Source organism: Solanum dulcamara, chromosome 11, assembly GCF_947179165.1.
Source record: "Solanum dulcamara chromosome 11, daSolDulc1.2, whole genome shotgun sequence".
NCBI classification, from domain to species: domain Eukaryota; kingdom Viridiplantae; phylum Streptophyta; class Magnoliopsida; order Solanales; family Solanaceae; genus Solanum; species Solanum dulcamara.
Window position 1 is genome coordinate 23,304,790 of NC_077247.1, and position 21,197 is coordinate 23,325,986.

Consider the following 21,197-nt stretch of genomic DNA (forward strand, 5'->3'; position numbering starts at 1 on the left):
TAATGTATAGTACTGTATGGTATAGTATAATACTGTACAGTACAATAATATTTTGATAGACTGTATGATTTGCGATTGTTTAATGACAAATTGTTGTTTGGTTTGACTGTATGGTACTGTATCGTAATTGATAAATTTACGAAAATGTCCTTAATTATTATAAATAATAAATTTATCATTTTTCAGCTCTAATCTTACATCCTAAAAGCGACTAGTTACTAGACAATCTCTAACCATTTTAGACATGTATTTCTCACATTAGTTGTCTTTTCAAATGAGAATTTTTTAGTGGCTAAATTTTAAGGTTACAGTACATATATAATAACTATGTCTCAATTCCATTGTCTCAATTCCATGCAAGTTGATGTTGACAATATAATCCTCATAACCATATGTTGCTCCACTTATGTTCATAAATAAGATTACATATTAGAAAAAGTCTACATGAAAAGTGTGATATTCATATTGTAATAAAAAATAGAAGTATTTTCTAAAATTGAAAGTATCACCATTGTACACCAAACATGATACATTAGTTATCCGATATTATCTATTGTAAAGAAATATGGTCTCTCGTTTTGAGTCTAATTAAGTATTTGATTATTAAGCTTGGTGCATAAAGAAGCTCCAACCTTCCTCTTCGAAGATGATTGTTTCCAGAAAGAGGATTTCATGGACGAGGACTATCAAGAATGTGTAGAAGCTTCAAAAATTGTTCCGGAGGAGAATGAGCAATATAATCGTGAAAACAGTAGATATATTAGATTAACGTTTAATAAAATATAAATGGTAAAGTAGAATTATTTAAAATTAAGTAAGGATATAATTAAAAAAAAATAAGTAAACAATGAAATACCACCAAATTGGTGATTTTAAAAAGTAAAATTTTTTATAATTATAAAATCATAAAACTAAATCATACCATATTATATAATTAAAAAATAATTAAAACAAACATGGTTATCTTTCTAACAATAGCCTACACAGACAAGCTCTAAAAGTCAAAAACACATCCTTTCAATAATATTTATTTTTTGATGGCTAAATGTTTCTGTATGTATGTTTTAGTGTGCTGAGCGAGAAAAGAGAGAGAGAAATAGAGAAGCAGATAGAAAGAGGGGCAGAGGGAAACAGAAGGAAGAAACGAGGAAGTAGAAAGAGAATAAGATACAATTTATAACCTAATCAAACTCACATGTTTTTGAAGTGGCCCCCCCCCCCCCCAAAAAAAAAGAAGTCATATTTACATATGAAAAGTTGGGAACAAGTCAGAACTCTTTAGACAATTTAAATTTTATCTCTAAGACTCTTACTGATAGATAAGAATAAAATCAAATTAGGCGGCAACAACAATGACATATCAGTAAAATTTTATAAATGGGATCTGAAGACGATATATTTTATCAAATTAGACAATTGATTCCGGGGTGCTCTCGGTGCACGTTTGGCTAGGGCGTGCTATCGTGCACCTCCGGCTATGGCTCGCTGGGAATGGAAGGGCCGGCCCCAAAAAATACCAAAGACACTACCAGCAGACACTGATCGAAACATAACGCCAACATCTGGGATTTCACAACTACTAAACCGTATCCGACTTGTAAGTTGGATACCTGGATCGAGTACGACGGATATCATCACCCTTGTCCCACCAGCACATCAGGCACATGAGTTGCAATCGTCTGCTAGAGCAGAGCCAATAGTGACTACGAAGAGTGGTGGGCAAGGACCTCGACTGTCAGGACTGTCGCGATTCCTACTGCTCTAGCGGCAAGGAAATTAGATTTCCCCATGGAGAAAAGCAAGCAACCTACTCTGGCCGTTATTGTTCGAGGGAATCATTCTCAACAACAAGGTATGCAATTGAACTACTCTCCACTTATTGTTAAGGATGGGTAAAAGATGGTCAAATTGAATCCAGTTGAGATTAATTAGCAGTGCAAGAAATGGATATCTGCTCTGTGTAATGGGCACTTGGGCAGTAACCCACCTTTCAAGGAAATGCTAAGATGGGTTTATGGGGTTTGGAGATCTGTTGTCCTAAAGTATTCCTTCATGATGATGGATTACATCTTTAAATTCGAATCTGAGGACAAGATGCATATACTAGAGAATGGACCATACACCTTCAATAGTAGACCTATGGTGATTAAAAATTGGGTGTCGTATTTCAAGCTAGTGAATGAACCTATGAGGGTGATACCCATATGGGTGGTTTTTCCGGGACGAGTACAGTATCGAGCAAAGGAAATCTTAGGAAGTACTGCGAGTTCCTTGGGCATGCCAGTTTGCAAGGATAAGTTGACTGCTCATGGTGAAAGGAGATCTTATGCACGAATCCTTATAGAAATGGATGTTGCTCAGATCCTACCGGTTAAGGTATCCATTGAAAGGTCAGATGGAAGCATAAGAGTGCAAGATATTGAATATGAATAAAACCCAAAGTTTTGTCTGAGTTGCAACAAGTTTGGACACATGTCAGGAAACTGTGAGACTCTACAGAGACCAGCAGTGAGGCCAAAATAATGCCAGGATGATTGATAAAACTTGGAGAGCTAAGGCATATGATTCAACACAAAAAGAACGACCAGTGCAGACAGTTATTCATCAACAGACTACTGACCCTAAGGTGACTAACAAGCAGATTGATCCTATTGAGACCTCTTTACCTAAGGTAGACTCTAGAGGAAAGCATAAGGCTGAATTGAGACAAGTAACAGATTATGAGATTGAAGGAGAGATGCAGAGGATACTCCAAACATTCGCTCCCTTGAGAATTTAGGAAGACACAGCTTCAAGAAAAGCCAGTAGGTTTTATAAGCCTCCTGGACAACAGACTAAGCTGATGGAGTTGAAGAAGGTGGATAAAGGGTCCCATACAACCACCAATCCCCCATGATTATTTGCTCTTGGAACATTTGGGGGCTGAATATGCCCTCCAAGCAAGAAGAACTCAAGACCTCCTTGTTTAAGAATAATAATAGCATGTCTTGAGACTAGAATGAAGATCTCTAACGCTGAGAAAATCCAAAAAAATATAGGAGTGGAATGGGAAATCAGGAACTATAGTACAAGAAGGAACAACGGTAGAATATGGTTGTGCTGGAAACATAATGACCCCATAGTGGATGTAGCGTTTTACTCTGCCCAGCTGATTCATTGTGTGGTGATGGATAAATATTCTCCTTTCAAGTGTAGTATTAGTTGGGTATATGGCTGAAATACTATTGCAGAAAGGTAGGATCTTTGGGACCAGTTGAGAGCTGTGCATAACACTGTTAGTGGGCTTAAGCTGATTCTTGGAGACTTCAATAGTATACTGAATTCCAAGGACAAACTTTATGGTGTCCCTGTACATCTTTCAGAAGCTATGGACTTTCAGGACTGCATTGATGATATTGGAATAGGGTATGTTACTTGAAGTAGTTTTCTATACTCTTGGTGCAACAAAAGGGACTCTAATGATAGAATCTACAGTCACATAGATTGGGTATTAGGCAATGCTCAATGGTTTCACTCATATGGACATATTGTTGCTGATTACTTACATCCAGTATGCTCAGATCATTCTCCAGTGGTACTCAATACAGTAACTCAACAGGTCAAAGTCAAAGGCCTTTCAGACTTCTGACAGTACTGTTACAACAAAAGGATTTTAAGCAAATATTTTTGGATGTTTGGGCACAACAAATTCCTGGACGCCACGTGTTTAAAATATGGAAGAAGCTTAAGCTAATTGAACAAAGAAGCAGGGGTATGTCAAAAGAGTACTTCCCAATTGAAACAAAGCTGAATGGGCTGAAACAAAAACGGAATGATATCCAAGATGCATTGAGCACTGATTTACTAAATCATCTGTTGATCTTAGAGGAGAGTGACCCCGTAGCTCAGTACATAAATGGGATGCGATACATGAGAGGGTCCTAAGGCAGAAATCTAGGGCCACTTGGATTGCCTATGGAGACTCCAACTTTAAATTTTTTATGCTCTAGGGATAGAGTTTCCTGCATTTATACTGAACAGGGGGTCAAGCTTACTGATTCAGCATTGATTGAACAAGAGTTTGTTAGCTTCTTTCAAAACTTAATGGGGGATGCTGCACAGGAACTAGCGTGTATAGATGTTAATATAGACAGGGATGGCCCTTGTTTAACACTAGCTCAACAACAAATACTGATGAGTCCTGTCACACAAGAGGATGTTTTGAAGGTTCTAACTGACATGCCTAGTGATAAATCCTCTGGAGTGGATGGATTTCCAGTTGAGTTCTTCAAAGAATATTGGCAAGTTGTGGTCTCTCATGTGATCTCTGCAGTTTTAAGCTTCTTCCAGATGGAAAATTATTGAGGTAAATCAACTATACCACTCTAACATTGGTTCCTAAAGTCCCAAATCCAACTTATGTGAAAGATTCAGTCCTATAGCCTGTTGCTCTACAATGTACAAACTTGTGGCCAAGATACTTACAGCTACTACAATTTTCCTTCATTGAGGGAAGGAATATACTGGAAAATGTGATTATTGCTCACGAGTTGATCAATAAGTATACTCAGAAAGGTATATCCCCTAGGTGCATAGTCAAGGTGGACATAAGAAAGGGTTATGATTAAGTTGAATGGCCTTTTTTACTAATGGCGCTACTAGAGTTTGGGTTTCCTCACAAAATGGTAAGACTTAATTATGACATGCGTGAAGATTGTCCTGTACTCTGCTGATTAATGGAGGACCAACCACTAGATTCCAGGCCAACGAGACCCCATGTCTCCTACCTCTTTGTCTTGGCATGTAATACCTGAACAGAGCACTAAAGCAACTTTGCCATAATCCTTCATTCAACTACCATCCTTCATTCAACTACCATCCCAAGTGTGCTAAGATGAAGCTGGTGCATATTTGCTTTGTGGATGATCTCCTTTTGTGTTGTATAGAAGACACCATCTCAGTCAAGTTGATGATGGAGAAATTTGATTATTTTTATGTGGTCTCAGGGTAGAAGGCAAATTTGGATAAAAGTTCTCTATATGTTGCAGGTGTCTCCACATATGCTACCGATTAACTCCTAAATGAAATGCACTTTACACTAGGAAAAATTCCATTCAAACATCTTGGGGTACGGCCTCAAGAAAGTTGACTATTAGCCGATGTATGCCCATGGTTGATAAGATTATAGCAAGAGTTAAGTGCTGGACTTCTAAACTTTTGCCTTACGGGGTAGATTGCAATTGATAGAGAGTGTTTTATTTGAGATGTAAACTTATTGGACTCAAAAAGTCTTTTTGATACCAAAAATAGATTCTATCATTGATTATCAATGTATGTGGGAATTTCCTCTTGACTGGGTGTCTGAGTATTCAAGAAGAGCTCTTGTAGCTTGGGATACAATTTGTCAACCTAGGTCTTCCGGAGGATTGAATGTACTGGACCTTTTTCTTTGGAATAAGGCTGCACTTTGTAAGCTCTCTGGGCAGTGTCCAAGGGCAAAGAAACTCTATGGGCGCAGTGGATTCACCACTTCTATATAAAGGGTAAGGACATCAACACAGTGAATACTCCAAAACAGGCTTCTTGGCTGTCAGAAAAAACTTCGACGCTAGATTGTGGCTGGAGGGTGCCATTAATGTCGTCGAAACGCTTGATAAGTACTCTGTGATGGGAAGTTTTAGCATCAAAAAGGCTTATCTTGCAATGCTTCCTCAATGCCCAAAACCCTTGTGAAAAAACCTAGCACTGGTCACAGGTTTATTGCCAAGGCATCATTTTATGATGTAGCTGGCACTACACAAAAGCCTATCAACAGTGGACATTCAGGTTGATACAGAGTGTGTCTTGTGCTCATTTCAGGAAGAAGAGTCTCAGAACCATCTTTTCTTTGAGTGTGCCTACTCTTGTTATATGTGGAGAACATTATTAAATTGGCGGAGCATTTATCGACAAATTGGGGACTGGAAATCTGAGGTTTGATGGGTATCTTCTGGAATACATTCCACCAGAGGAAAGTCCCTAGTGCTTCGGTTTTTATTTGCAACTGTGGTCTATCATGTATGGATCGGAAGGAACAATAGAAGATTCAAGCATGAGAGAAGAGATTGTAAGGACAGACTGAAGGAGATAGTTCTACTTGTACATATTAAGGGGCAGAAGCAGGCAAACTGGACCACTGTTTTGACCAAACTAAACAAATACTCCTGCTAGCTACTTATCTATTCCCTTGTACATGGAATCTCACTAGTTATAAAGTGCAGAATCGCTACAGTTAGTGAAAGATAATAGTGTAACTTAAAACTGTTGCTTTTGGTTATTTTTCTAGGATCTAACTCTCGAGTCTAATGAGTTGTACATATTGCTCACTTGATTAATAGAATTCTTTCATTTGACCAAAAATATAATAAATAATTATTTAGGGATAAAATACAACAACAACAACAACAACAACAGTATAATCCCACCATGTGGGGTCTGGGGAGGGTAGACTGTACGCAGACCTAACCCCCACCTTGAAAGGTAGGGCGACTGTTTCTGAAAGACTCTCGGCTTAAGAGAGAAGAACAAGAGAAGAAAAACAAGGAAAGCAAGACATAGGTCAGTAGAACTAAGCATATCAAGAACAATATACAAATATGAATAATGAGAGTGAGAAAGTCAGGGTAGGAAAGACCGGAAAGAAAGGAGCATTAACTACTATAGATAAATAGGATATCCAAAGTAAACCGGACCAACAAATGTAAGTAGTAATCAAATGTAGAAATCAAACGTTAATAAACAAATGAGCAAAACTACAACTACTATGGAGAAAAGATAAGCCACCTATCCTACTATCTTAGTCTGAGTCCTCCACAACCTCCTATCTAAGGTCATGTCTTCGGTGAGCTGCAACTGTGCCATATCCGTCTAATCACCTCTTTCCAATACTTCTTCGGCCTCCCTTTGCCCCTCCTGAAATTGTCCATAGCCAACCTCTCGCACCTCCGCACTGGGGCATCTGTGTTTCTCCTCTTCACATGTCCAAACCATCTTAGTCTCGCTTCCTGCATCTTGTCCTCCACCGATGCTACTCCCATCTTGTCTCGGATATCTTCATTCCTAATTCTATCCATCCTAGTGTGCTCACACATCCACCGCAGCATTCATATTTCCGCGACTTTCATCTTCTGAATATGAAGTTTCTTGATTGGCCAACACTCCGCCCCGTACAATTGAGTTGGTCTAACCACCACTTTGTAGAACTTGCCTTTGAGTTTTGGTGACACTTTCTTGTCACACAACACTCCGAAGGCTAGCCTCCATTTCATCCACCCTGCATCAATACGGTGTGAAACATCGTCGTCGATATCCCCATCTTCCTGTATAATAGACCCAAGATACTTGAAGCTTCTTTTCTTTTGAATGGCCTGTGTACCAAGCCTCACTTCCCCGTCAGCCTCACGCGGCCGGCCACTGAACCTGGACTCCAAATATTCTGTCTTGATCCTACTCAATTTAAATCCTTTAGACTCCAACGTCTGTCTCTAACCTTCCAGCTTGTCGTTAACTCCGTTGCGAGTCTCGTCAATCAGGGCTATGTCATCCACGAACAACATACACCAAGGCACCTCACCTTGTATTTGTCTCGTCAATTGATCCATCACCAGGGCGAATAGAAATGGGCTAAGAGCTAATCCCTGATGCAACCCCATCGTAACAGGAAATTGCTATGAATCTCCTCCTACCGTCCTTACCCTGATCTTAGCTCCATCATACATGTCTTTAATCGCTCTAATGTACGCCACTGTTATACCTTTAGCCTCCAAGCATCTCCATAGGACCTCTCTTGGCACTTTTTATAGGCCTTTTCTAGGTCAATGAATATCATGTGTAAGTCCCTCTTCCGCTCCCTATACTGCTACACCAATCTCCTTACAATATGAATGGCTTCTGTAGTTGAGCGCCCCGGCATGAATCCAAATTGGTTCTCTGAAATAGACACACTTCTCCTCATCCTAATTTCCATCATCCTTTCCCACACTTTCATAGTGTGACTTAGCAGCTTGATACCTCTATAGTTGTTGCAGCTTTGAATGTCTCCCTTGTTCTTGTACACGGGAATCATTGTACTCCACCTCCATTCTTTCGACATCTTCGATGACTTGAAAATGACATTAAACAACGCAGTCAGCCACTTCAATCCTCCCCTATCTGCATTTTTCCAAAATTCCCCAGGGATCTCGTCAGGTCCGGTCGCTCTTCCCCTGCACATCCTACGAACAGCTCCCTTAACCTCCTCAACCTTTATTCTCCTGCAATACCCAAAGTTGCGACGCCTATCCAAGTGCTCCAAGTCTCCCAACTCAAAATATCTGTCCCCTCCTTCGTTCAAGAGTTCGTGAAAGTATGACTGCCATCTCTGTCTAATGCGGGATTCCTATACCAGCACTTGACCATCCTCGTCCTTGATGTACTTCACTTGATCCAAGTCGCGTGCCTTCCTCTCTCTCGCCTTGGCGAGCTTAAATAGCTTCTTATCCCCACCTCTGTCCTCTAGTTCTTCATAAAGGCGTTCAAAGGCTACCGTTTTAGTTGCCGAAACTGCCATCTTCGCCTTCTTATTCGCCATCTTATTTTAAAATATCTAAAGGTATAATCTATCTAAAAGATGAATATGAAAATAAATATAAAATTACTCAAAAATATTTAAGAAAATCTCAAAACATACAATAGTTAGTACTTTTCTGTTATAGGATATTCCAATATAAAATCTGCCACCAGCAGGGAGAAAATTCGGCTTTAGCAAGTAGGTTTCTTCTTGGATCTACTCAAAAAGATCAGGTTGTATTGCCACCCATCACTAATCACGTAGCATTTTGTGGTGGTTGATCCTTCAAGAAACACCGTGCCCGTGCGAACTATCTATTTATAATTGACCGGACTCCCATTTGTATTAGAGTCTTACAAAACTTCAACATTGTCTCCAACTTTCTCAAGTTAAAAATAAAATTGAGTGATCAGTCTTTGTTATCATTTACCCTGCTTGAAGAAAAAGAGGGCCAATTGAAAGGTATAAAATATTATCTAAAAGATTCAAGTTGGTGTCCGGGCTAGCTTGTGTGCACCTCGACCAATTCTACGGGAAACATGCTACATCCCACTAGCACAAGTATCGGGTAACTGTGTTTACCGTTACCGAGGCTTGGACAGATGGAATGTAGTGTTTTTTTTTCTTCCTCTGAGATTTAAACCTGAGACCTCATGGTTGACATTTTAGACACATGTTAAGGTCTTACATAAAGAAAGGTGGAAAGTTGTTTCTCTGTCAAAATGTGGTCTAAGTATGTTGGAAAGGAAAATTGAATCATGTTTGCTCTTTTAGACCCATAATTTGGAGGTATGGTTACCGATTACTGCGAAACCAGAGAATTATACATCTGCTGATTTATTTTGTAATTCTCTTTGCATAAGTTCAGAGGTTATGTTACAGCCTCACAGGAGAGTATTTCTGCAAATGCATTACTCGTCTAATTCTCCTTTATATTCTCAGCTGTGTTAGAAACCAGTTTGGTTTCAGTTACCAAGCATCACTTAGGCTATTACCATTCACACCCTGTTGTGATGATTCATTTTCAGTTTTAATGTGCCTATGTATCTCCATGCAGGCCGTAGATGGAAGAGTCCCAGTTCCTGTGCACACCCCTCATAGCGGTGCTACATCCTCCTCAGGACCCTCTTCTTCCACAGTTAGTTCTTAATCTGCTGCATCTTACTAACCATTTGCAGCTTGTAATTGGCCTACCAGGATTCACTTCTGAAACATTGTTTATCTGTTATAGGCTACGGGCTGTTCACAGAATCAAACCGTGGTCATTCAGAACCCTATGTCTTTAGATGGAAGTGGCAAGTTGGTGCGTCTCTTTAATTTCAACCTCTCTTTCTTTATGTCTTTTACTGCTCACATCTGATTCATTTTATTTTGTGCTTTATTAGAGGCAAGTATTTCTGATACACAATTTTACATTTGCTAGGTGAGCAATGTTGTTGTTGGTGTTACGACGACGACTTAGGGTTAGCTGTGAAATGCAATAGCAGAAGGATTAAGATTCCTATGTCTGTGAAATGCACCTAATTGAAGGCAGTAAGGTTTTTGCTCGCTTCCATTGGATCGATGAGTATAAATGTGGTGCTATATAGATATGGTATTATTTAGTTCTTGTATTAAAGCATTTCTAGATTGAAGAACTGTACCAAAGGTCTGACTATTTGTGGTAACAATACCAAAGTGATTGAACATTTAGGCTTTAGTAATGTTGATTTTCTGAAGACTGTAAATGTTGCCAAATTAGATTCTGTGGTGTGGATACGCCCGATGATCCAATTACAGAATGTTGATATTTACCATTTGTCCTGATGTTAATAAAATTTAATCAACTTGATGTATGTGATCTTGACGTAACTGCTCTTAGGACTGCCTTTGAAAATAAAATGTCTTGGAGATATGGGTAACTCTATCTACCTAGAACTTTAGATTGTTGGGAATAAATTATCTATTTATTAATTTTTACTTCCACTTTGATTCAAACCCTCGGTTGATATAGTTTCTGTTTCAGCTTCCTCGACTGGTAGGCTACATCTGTGAGTGCTTGGTTGGTGTTTGTTGCTAACACTTTGTTTATATGGTTATTACGTATTGTTTCATAATGTATCGTATCGTATTGTGTTGTATCGTATTGTATTGTTTTAATGGATACAATGTTTGGATAGATTGTATTGTTTTCCGTCGTTACATAATGTCACACATCTATGATTTGAATGATAAAACTTACAAGAAAAGTATGGTATGGGGTAAAGTTACTATAAAAAGGAAAGGTAAAAGATGAAATATAATTATTAAATAATAAATAAAGACAAAATGAGAAGAAAATATTAAGGTAACGATGCGAACACACCAAATCAATTGTTACATAAAATGAATCTTTTTATCGTTATCTAATAATGGATTTAAACGATACAATACAATAGAATTTAAATAACAATCAAAAGAAACGTTATATTTAAACTAACAATACAATACAATATAATGGCTAACAACCATCCAAACAAGGTGTAAATCTCTTCCGCTTATTTTTTTTGAAGTCCTTTATTATTGTTCTGTGTCCCAGCCTTTCTTTACTGACATCACACTTTGACTATACTTTTGCACTCAGAACCGCACTAGGTTTTGGTGTTTTTCTATAGCTTTAATCGACTTATACTCATCAATTGCTCAGTTATTTTGAAACACTTTTTAACTCGTCTTCGCACTATAAGGAATAAGGATTTTAAATTTGTATCAATATTTGGAAGTCTAAGAATGAGCGACAAAGGGATTGATCAAGGAATATATCTTTCTTCTTCCTCTATGTAAGATCTCGATTGAAATATGGAATGTTACAAGTGAAAATTTGTGACAAGAAATGAATTCGAATTTTATGATGAAAGATTTAATGTGTTAATTTCATATAGGGGTGTTAATGGTATGGTTTGGTTGGTTATTTATAAAATATATATCTTATAATTTTTGGGTTATTTTATTTTTTGTATTAATTAAAATTAGATTTTTTGAAACTATCTTATCTAGGTTTCTCTTTGGTGTTGGTACAGTTCTGTTAATATGTGGTATTTTTTAAATTAAAATTTTAGGTAAGAGTTACGAGTAAAAGTTGGGACATACTATTATGCATACTTTCTTAGGATTTTGGCAAAATTCTTTATACATTTGACTATTTAAAAAGTGAGAATCAAGAGAACATAAAATATGACAAGAATAGTGTCACGACCAAAAGTGGAGGTTATGATGACACACATCCCAAGTCCCAACCTAATGTGGAAGTCGAACAATGAATTACATAAGAGACTCCCAAAGGGAAAGTCAGGCCACAAAAGAAAAGAAAAGAATAAAAATGAAGAAATATCTTAAAACCTAATGTTATAAGTATAAAGAGCATCTAATACAACTTTTGATTATGAAATACATAATAAGTCTCTGAATAATAATAAAGACTGAAATAAGAGATAAAACTAATGGTGATTCAGGTTACAGGATCTCACTACCAATTCAAAATAAATCTATCTACTAGAGGGGATCAACTGTCGCGTGTAATATCCTGACTAAAATCTGCATCAAAAGTGACACAGAAGTATGGGTGAGTACAATCCACATGTACTCAGTAGGTTTGACCGACTGAGTATAAGAAATTAATCAAACTTATGAAATAAACTAAGAAACGCTTTTACCTGCATAAGAAAAGTCCCAATCCGACATCGATGCCATAAATTTATATAGAACAACACGAGTAAAGTAAACATATAAGGTCAACCCAATATCACATATTATCAAATAAGCCAAATAATTTAAAAGAGCAAGGCAATGCAATGAGATGATGCAATAATGTGGTGGTACAGTAGAATCAAGACTTTCACACAACCTGTCATATGTTCCTGTCGAGCTAAGGCTTCCATACAAGGACACATGGGGGACTCGCAGTCTATATACCAAATCACAATCTCAATATCTCATCAACTTGCCACCTAGTTCTTGTCTAAGGATATAAAAAGGTGTTACATTTTCATTCTCGAAAAGAATTTCCACATTTCTCAACTTCTCAAGATCAATGATATGATGAATGAGGATGAATACATCACAACACATATGTCATTGAGGCAATATTCAACTCAACATGTAATATAAGGTTCAAAGTTCTTGAAACTCAACCTACACATGATATACACCCTCAAATAGATAGTAATGAGAAGGAAATACATTGAAATAAGTGTCACCCCCTTTTAAAAACGTTTCATTATTCATGTGTGATCAAACCCCCAACTCAACCCCTCACGTGGGCATTAGAAGTCAAATAGTGTTTCAAGCCTTTCTCACAGGCAAATTATGAATTACATGTTCTCAAAGAAAATAGAATAGCAAATAAAGCCCCCACACAAGAAACACAGTATAATCAAGCCCCCACCGGGCATCACAATATAATCAATAGTCCCAAATCACATTACAACCCTATCCCAAAGTCTACAACATAAGAATGATCAATTACCCAATTCCAATTTCAAAGAAGGATAGCCAAACCTACCCCGAAGGCCAAAAACTTCACCCTAACACTCTACCAGAGCTTTAACCTTAAATAACGACTCCAAAATGATCCCCTAAAATCAATAATGGAAATAATTTATCAAAAAGAGTTCAACGATACCCATATCGCAAGATTTAGAAATTGGGGTCAAAATTGTCCAAAAATTACCTTGAAAACAAAAAGGGTAAAATTGGAATTTTACTTGAAAATCATGTTCTACATATCAAGAGGAGTTCATGGTTGAAAACTCCATCAAAATTGAGTAGAAATCGAGTTTGAAATCATAAAATTACTAATTTTGAAATTTGGAGAAAAACCTCGAAACCCACATTGAAATCTTGATTTTAAAATGTTTTTGGAAGATGAAATCATTAGGAAATGATTTAGAAATGATAAAGAGATTTACTCCAATGAATTTTCTCAAAATATTACGTCAAAAATCATCTCTGTTAAGGCTCCAATTGAGTAACAATGGTGGAAATAAGAAAAATGAGGAAGGAACCCGAAATTGGGCTAATTTCAGCCAAAAAGGGTCTGTTGACCGCGCGTTGATAATGGTCAACTTGCACTAACACCCTTCAAAACATGCTTTGACCCTCAAAACTCATTCGAAACCCTATAAACATGAACCAATAGTGCAAATTGATCAGAACACATGTTTCGGAGCCAATGAAATCATCAAATTTTTGAAAAAAAGTTGTTATGACCAAAATACCTCCACGGACCTCTCTTAGGCCTAAAAATCAACTTTTAGCCTACTTAAAACAAACTCTAATGTCTCAGAACTCTAACCAACCACACTGCTAGACCAAACTCAATGTTTCAGATGCAATGGAACTGACAAAATCACCATCCGACGCTCAGATCTCGTAATATTGATCAAAGTCAACTATCTCATAAAAATTTCACCCAAAGTCTCAAAATCACCAAAATCTCCAAAATCTCTTCCGATCACATCGGAGACCACACAAACCATTTCCAAAATACAAACAAACCATGAAACCGCTAATGGGAAGGGCCAAATGGCCATTTCACATAAAAACTAATTTCGCAAGAATTGAGATATTACAAATAAAGATACATTTTCACTATTTTAATATCATGTAAAACAAAGTTGACCCAAAATCAAAAAATTAGATGACATGAGGGGAAGAATAAATCAAGGTGGAACTTGAGAAATAATTATGCGAAAAATAAGTATTCAATAAGAAAAATTTAGATCATACGAGAAAAAAGACATTTAATACAATGATTGAGTAAGAGATGAGATCTCATGTACTGTCTCGACATGCATTGCTTTAGATGGGACGGAGATGACTAGGAGGTTCAATAGGGGCTTGATTTGTTATCTTCGTTTAGCTACATCTCAAGTAGCTGTCGCAGGTGCCACATTTTAGAAAGTGATGGATGCTTCCAAGGAGGTTCAGCTATTAGGAGACAAGATTATGATGAGCGGGCAATCAAGAAGACCCGTTTAGTGGTGATAGTGGTACTTCTTCTTAAGTAGAGGTCATTTCGGAAGGATCTATTGTCATTAGTCTAGTACGTCAGTTCACGCAGCTATGCAGGTATTTAAGAGAGGTAAGCTTGGCCGAGGTTGCCATAGTTAAAGTGCAGATTTCTTACAATAGGTGATCTTGGACATTTCAAGAAGGATGGGGTGACAGAGGTGGTACTCATTCCAGTCAAAGCGATGGTTGAGGAGGTACTCACATCGAGGGTGACTCTTCTCATTGTTATGCATTTGCGTGAGGACTAAAGGCAGATGCCTCCAATGCAGTTATCAAAAGTATTATTCTAGTTTTCCATCAACCAACTACGATCTTATTTGATCCACATTCTACTTTTTCATATGTGTCAGCATACATTGCTTTAGGTGTGGATATGTCGTGTGATTTACTTTATGTGCCTATATGTGTTTCTAATCCGATAGTTGATTCCATAGTGGTGGATTAGTTGTGTTGGTCTTGTGTAGTTACTTTGGTAGGGTGTGACACTTGGGTAGACTTGGTGATACTGAATATGGTAGACTTCAGTATTATTTTGGGTATGGATTGACTTTCTCCATATCATGCAATTTTAGATTTTCATGCCAAGACAGTTTACCTTACAATGTTGAGTATTCTTAGACTAGAGTGGAAGGACACTCTTAATTTGATATGATACTAATTGGGAAATGTCACAACTCAAAAATTGATACATGATGGCACCTACCATAATCTACTGACAGGTAAGTATAAGATCTCACAAGTTGAAAAGTTTGAACAAAGAAAAATTCCAAGAGAAATGGACTATCCCAGAGTTTAGACTTGGACCACGAGTCATAGGGACTCCTACGGGTAGTAGGAGTGGCTTGTAGGAATGATATTGAGGTTGAAAAATTGACTAAGTTTGGAACTGAGTTTACGATTCAAGTTGATGATTCGTAGAAATAGTGATGACTAATAGAGTCAGTCATAGAGTTGATCTTTGATATTGTGAAATTGAAAAGCCTCAGTACTTTCGAAACAACTCAACAGGACGAGTCGTAGAATGGACTCGTAAGATTGGGTCCTGAGTTATGATTTTTGACTAAGTGAAGAAGGAAAGTGACAAGTCGTTTGTATGAATCATAGGAGAGTCGACAACTTATAGGAGAGTCGATGACCCATAAGGATGAGTCATAAGGAATAAGTTTCATTCCAGTAGCCTATGAATTTTGGAGCACTACTTTAATGAGTCCTATTGACGACCCATAGACTAAATGATGAGTCGTAGAAGCCATCCATAGTGTCATAAAGGGTGATTCTTAATTGTGCATAGATGTTAAGGTCAATTCTTAAGTTTGGAAATAGATTTGGAGATGTTTTAAGGTCACAAGAATCCTCTAGCACAAAGTCGAGTTGAAAGCTTTCTTACTGATTGAGTTTTGGTGAAAGATTTTACATGGGTCAACTTTAAAGGATCATATATCCTAGAATATAATGCATTATGTAGCCCATTACCTATCAAATTAAAGGTCTTTGAATCTTCTTTTCTAACGCCACCAAGTTTGCCTCATTTGGAATCCTGAGTAAAAGGGTGTGACCGTTTTACTAGAGGCTGGCAGATCATATAAAGATTATGTAATGACCCTGAAGGTCATTTTTGGAATTTTTTGCAAAATGACCATTTTACCCCTCCCTCTAGTTACCCCGAGTCTTTTTTGATTTGTATCGAGTATTGATTTTGGGAAAATTCAACGAAAAGGTTGGGTTTTGGAATTTTTGAGTTTTATAAACTTTAAGAGTATAAAAGTGGTATTTTAGGCCAACCAGAGCTATGAGTCTCGGAATGGAATTTCGTCGATTCTAACAGCTCCGAAATGCGAGAATTTGTCTAGGAGAGTTTTCAAAGTCAAAAGTGGGGCTATAACAAAGAATTGAGGTCTTGAGTTGAGAATTTGATAAATTTTAAGCCAAGATTTGACTTTGGTCATCTTTAGAAGTTTCGATGCTCGAAATAGAATTGTAACGACTCCGTTGAATTCAAGGGATAGTTTTTGATCTAGAAGAAGTGTTAGTTGAATTTTTAGAGGTCCCAAACTTATTTTGGTATTTAAGAGGTCTATGTTAGTTTATTTGCGACTTTTTGAGTTTCGGGTCAAGGAGACCTCAAATTTAAATTATGATGGTTCCATTGAGTCTGGAACGTCAAAATTTGTATAGTAGAATATAAGGTTTGTGTGCTCGGGATTTTGAACGAATCTCGAGGGTTGATTCCGAGAATTGTGACTTAGTGATTTTGCTGTGTTTTGCAATTTGGTATAGGGAATTTTGTTCTTCGCGATCGCGAAGGCCTAGTCGCAGTGATGAAGGGTTTAGCTGAGCTACTCATCGCGATCGCGAGGACCTTTCCACGATCGCGCCAGTCAATTAATGAGTTGACCGAAATTCCTTCTTTGCAATCGCGAGGAGGGGCGTCACGATTGCGAAGGACATTAACTAGGCAGACTCAAAATTCCAAAAAGTCGAGATTTCATTCCATTCTACCATTTTTGAGACCTAGAAGCTTGGTTGAGGTGATTCCTTGAGGGGTTTTTGAGGCAAATCGATTGGGTACGCAATTTCTATTCAATTTTCCACTACCCATCAATTATGTATTGTTTTTAGCCTCTAAATAATGGATTTTTGAACTCAAACCTTGGGGATTTTTCAAGAGAATATAATGTTAACGTTTTGATGATTCTAAGTTGGTTTTAAGTCCAAATTTCATTCCGTTTTCACTAATAGTTTCTAACTACCTCAAGGATCATTTTCAGGTAAAAATTTCCGAATTTCTGTTTGTTTTTCAAAATTGGGTATTTTGGGCTGTTCGAGTTAGATTTGGACCCAACGTTAAAAATATTGAATTGAGTATTGTTAAACTCGTATTCTTATTGGGATTGTTTATTTGAATAGATTATCTTGATTTGGAATGTCGGTGTAAGGGTAAAGCTCAGATTTTGACATAGTTCGAGATTGAAATCGAGGCAAGTGAATATCTAAACTTATGTATAAGCTTGTAGGATTATGTATTCGTGTTTTACAAGTTTAGAAGTGATGGAAAGTGATTTTGGGGATTAGTCGAGGTTAATTGATGTTTAAATGGATTGATATGGAAATAAGGGGGTAATAGATAGCAAATGAGAAAATTTATACAAGTTGTGTTCGATATGAGTTGATACTTGATTTATCGTGTGTCACGACCTAACTCCGTAAGCCATGACTAGTGCTCGAGTTGGGCACCCATACGTACCCTTATCCCCACTTAGCGTGTTAGCAGAATAAACAAAAGTAGAAATAAAAAAAAGGGTCGCTAGAGTGCGCACGAAAACAGATGTAAGCACACGAAGTCCGTTAAGGCCGTCGCTGAACACAAGCCCAAAACACATATAAAGAACCCACCACACAAGTCTACAGACCTCTACAAAATGATAGCATAATCATATGGCGGGACAGAGCCCCCGCCGTACCCCTGAATAAACAAATATATACATCAAATGACCAGCGTTAAAAGTTAGGCTCCGGAACAGTGGAGCACTTTCAACATAGCTGAGTGGACATCCTACGCCGGTGGATCCCCCAAAATAAACATCTGTACCTATGGGCATGAAATGCAACCCCCGGAGAACGGGGGGGTTAGTACGATATATGTACTGAGTATGTAAAACATGGACTGTAATAACTAAAGTCATTACCACAGTAGAAGGTGCAAAAAGGAGCAAACTACCCAGAATACCAAAATGCTTTTCATACCAAAGATAATGTATGCAGAAAACATATTCCATATTCAGCCCCATTATGGGACTTGGTGAACAAATTGTGATCGCCGCCCCGTCATTGGCGCCACAGCACATCATAACTCCAGAGTAGGGAATATTTTCATAACAAATCATATCATATCAGATGGTCATATCATATCATATCATATCATATCATATCTGTACATGACACATCATAACTCCACAAATCCCATGTACAAGTCGTACCTGCCCCCTCACATCGGGGCATGAAGAACAATGGAGAGAAGTACGCATGATAACAAATCCTGACCCGGGCTCAGTGAAGGAAGTATTGAGGCATTCACGAGTGGAGTAGTGAGAAACTATATGCAATTTAAATCATATTTGAGACTCGATGGAATAATCAAAATGAGCTATCATTCAAAATCAAGACAAGAGTCATATCAAGTACCTTTTGAAAGTTACTATGGGTTGTATCAAAATAGAACTTTTGGGAATCATATACACATATCAATGCATAACAAATATGTTTTGAAAAATCAAGAAGTTGTCCATCCTAGTGGCTCTACGAATAGGAACTTCCTTGGAATCATATAAAAGTCATATACTTGCTTCATAAAAACCATGTCAACAAGGAAGATTAGCTTTACATATTTGTGCCCAAAACATGCCAAGAGATAGAATAAGCTTAATACACTTATGCTGAAGACATGCCAAAAGAAAGTCTAAGCCTTACATACTTATGCCAAAAACATGCCAAAAGAAGGAAACGTTAGCTTTACATACCTCTTACTAATTACTCTTAATATGTTCGCCTCGTCGTCTCTTGAACCTATTTAACATGAAAGAAATACAAGCATCAACAACCCTCGACTTTACAGCGTCTTAAGTTACATACGAGTATTCATAGAACTCATCTCCTTGCTCGCCTTCTCGACTAGTTTCTTAGTTAGTTAAGGAGTTAACGAAAATCGGGCAGCACCTCCCCTATAACATGCCCTATCCGAATTTACAATTAGATCCCTAATCACTAAAGCAACCAAAAACAACACCTGCAGCTCATATACAACTAAAACATGGCAACATTACACAACATAAGCTCCAAACAACTTGCTGAAAATTACGATACCAAAATAGGGTTTCTAGTCCTTATTTTGCAAAACCTTTAATTGTACGAAATGAGGGGTAGTGTGGCTTCAACCAACATCCCCCACACATCTTTTAGAATACTTTTAGGCCCTGAAACACACCACCACACACCTGCAGCAGCACACCACAAGCACAACACCTTGCTTCGACTACAATTTAACTATAGCGACTCCAATTTAGTTTGTTTTGAACGTCAAGCATATTTATGGGATTTTCATATTTACAGACACTTACACAACATGTAACATACTTTATAACAACACCATAAATCCCAAATTGAAGGGAAAGGTCTTACCTTACCCGAAATTGGCCAAAGCTTGCCAAAACTCGCCTCGGAAGTTCCTTAATTGCGGCTGAAATGTTGTGGCTGTTTGCTATCCATTTTGTGCTCCAAACCATAAATTTACATTATTAACACCTTAATATCATGTCTAAACCTTACCAAAACGTGGTAGGAGAGAACCAAGCCATATCTTGCTAAAACTTGCTAAAACTTATCTTGGAAGTTGTCTTAACATGCTGAAAATTAACGGACTATTTGTATCTCTTCCTTGCTGCCCCAAAATAAGATTTTATGTTGTTAAAAACCACTATATAACCATAGGATACCTTAAATAATTAATTTACAGAGTGAGAATTTGGGCCTTACCTTGAATTGGAGGGAACCCGTAGCTAGTCTCTCTAGCTCCTCCAGTTTTCTCTCAAAATTTGGCTAAGGAATATATTCTGAAATGAGAGATTACTCATCCTAACACACATATATACCCTTTCTTAGGAGGTGACATGTGGCATCTCCCTAGCGGTTACACGTGGCATCCCCCTAGAGTGCCACCTCACGCCATACAACCTCTCATATGCTGCCACGTGGTAGTGGGGTCCACATCAAGTAGGTGTATCACCTACTTGCTTTGAGTAGGCGCGTCATTTCCTTATTTCTCTTTTGTGAGCTCGTAATCTCGTCTCACTTCAAGAGCCTATATATTCCTTGCTATTTAAGCTCGATGTGTACTCAAGTAGCTTAGTATGTAAAATGTCCCATGTTATAGCTTTCACAAGTAAGTCGAGTCCTACGTATCACTACTTAACCTCCAACTTCTTTCGGATTCTTATAACCCTATTTCCAATCTTCTTTCTTTTGGAGTATCTCCTTTTTCTTTCCTTAGGATTATTTGATAGAGTTATAGATTATTCGACTCACATGATGACTTCTAAGAAACTTAAGAAGCTTAAGAAGCGTTCCAAGGTACCAAAGTATGGGGTGTAACATCATGCATATTTGAATATACTATTGTGATATGAGTTAATATTTGACTTATCGTGGATATTTGAATATACTGTTGAGATATGAGTTTTGATTTGTTGATATTATCATTCCACCATTATATTTTACATGGACATTGCCTATTTGCATTGGTTCTGATACTTTGAGATGGAATTTGATTTGATGATTATGTCGAAGGAAAATGGTTCCAACGAGAAATGATTTATGTTGAAGGAAAATGGTTCCGGCGATGATAAAGGAAATGTTTTTGGCGAGAGATGAGTTATGATGAAGAGAAATGGTTTTGGCCGATACATGGTCTATGTGTGGCCCCCATGGGTTTTGGCCTGCTAGTCAGCGGATGTGTATCATTTAGTAAAGACATGCATCATTATAGGTGACATTACATTACATTTCATTACATCATACATTTTTGCCATTTTGGACTATTTTACCCCTG

The 21,197-nt window shown here is 37.6% G+C and overlaps 1 long non-coding RNA gene across 2 annotated transcripts; it reads left to right on the plus strand.

Moving 5' to 3' along the window:
• Window positions 1-1,365: 1,365 nt before the first annotated feature.
• Window positions 1,366-10,401, plus strand: LOC129872250 (uncharacterized). Of its 2 annotated transcripts, XR_008762543.1 has the most exons (4): window positions 1,384-1,852; window positions 9,624-9,704; window positions 9,798-9,869; window positions 9,990-10,401. It is a non-coding gene; the product is annotated as an uncharacterized LOC129872250 (long non-coding RNA). The 2 variants fall into 2 exon arrangements; XR_008762542.1 differs by having other exon boundaries at window positions 1,366-9,704.
• The last annotated feature ends 10,796 nt before the right edge of the window (window positions 10,402-21,197 follow it).